Below are 1,692 nucleotides of genomic sequence, written 5' to 3'. Positions count from 1 at the left end.
ATGTATCAGCACTTAAAACAGAATTCCTCTTTTATGTGGCGAAGGAGTTAGATGACTCAGCTGAAGGTGGGATTTGCTTTGCCTTCTCCTTTGCGCCACCCACTACCCCCCCCCCCCCCCCCCCTCCACCTTAAACTATGTCATGTCGATGTAAAGACAAGCTGCATGCTTGTATGCGACTAGAAACACATGCTCACAGTCTGGAACCTGTGAGGACCTGCCACAGCTGAGGAATGCAAAAAGAAACTCAGCCAAGAGAAAAGCCATTCATCCAGAGCCCCTTCCCACACACACACACACACACACACACACACACAGCTTTGTGACTGATCACTAATTGATCTGGCTCAAAATGAAAAGCTGACAGCCTCGGTCAAAAGGCTCCCTCTGTGATCGTGCATGTTTGCTTGGTTGACCGTGACTGCGTGGTGTTAAAACCTCTACAGTCACGGAGTTGGTCCTTACGCACCTGAAGGTATAATGAGGGCCACAATCATATCGTTTTTGTCATGGTACAAAGACGTCTGTGAAGGGCTTCTTCACACAACTCAACAAATGCTATCAGCAGATATTTAAGCTCAGCAGTGACCTGAGCAGAAGGGAAAGAGGGACAACCACACGAGGGAAGGAAAACACGCATGTAAACATCAGGTGGTGAATCGTGGGAGGACGTCGGACTCTTTGAGGTGTGAACTCATTTTGAATGTTGCTGTCCATCTGGCTATGTGTGTCTGTGTGTGTGAGGCCCAGAGGAATGGCGCCAGCTCATTACCCAACAGCCAAGCAAACAGTGTCAAAGAGTTACGATTATGTTAGAACATCTCTCAATTACTTGCAAGCTTTTTGGCCACGCAAATTCTTTCTACTAAGCTGGTCAATAAAACACTGTTTAATAAATCAGCCAAAGTGTCTCTAATAGTAGCCCCTTTCATGCAAACTGCCCCGGCAATAACATTCTGCCCGGTTTTGTTGCACTGTTGGAAAGGCATTGACACCAAAGTTAAGTTCATTTCAATTCCATAAGTGCAAGAAGGAATAATAATAATATCCAACTAATAACACTCTATCCCACATAATTAAGACGCCGCATCATTAGAAACACACTCAGTTTTCCCAAGCCTGTTTCCAAGGTGATTTTGCTTATTTGTGTGTGCTGGTGAATAAATGACAAAAAAAGTGAAGACAATAAAAACAAATTCATCACCCCACGTTTGTTAAATACATGATTTATGCACCGCTTGAGTTAAAAACGAGACTTTATCGATCCGAGCGACGGTACAGTAGCTGCCAAAGGCATCAGTGTTCTATGAAGCACAGCAGCCTATGCTCAAAACGCTTCTCGCCTCTTGAGACTATCAGTAAGTGATGGATTCCTGTCAGAACAAAAAAATGTTACAGTACCTCCATTATCATTTGGTGTCAACAAAACAGATGCTATTTCCTGGCAGAGTGGTGGGATTACAAGGTGTAAATCACTGCTCACAGTGTGTAAATAATCGTCAGTGGAAATGTCTATTTGTTATACTGAAGAGAGCACACATAAATTTATGCGGTCAAAACCAAATGTAAAGTAACCATCATAAAAGCCATATTTCTGCCCCCCCCCCCCCCCCCCCCCACACACACACACTCATTCCTGTGATCTGTATGATTTATTTCTGTTGAAATTCAAATGTTGTTTACTCAGTCATC

Source organism: Brachionichthys hirsutus, chromosome 3 (assembly GCF_040956055.1).
Source record: "Brachionichthys hirsutus isolate HB-005 chromosome 3, CSIRO-AGI_Bhir_v1, whole genome shotgun sequence".
NCBI classification, from domain to species: domain Eukaryota; kingdom Metazoa; phylum Chordata; class Actinopteri; order Lophiiformes; family Brachionichthyidae; genus Brachionichthys; species Brachionichthys hirsutus.
Note: the sequence above shows the minus strand (reverse complement) of the source record.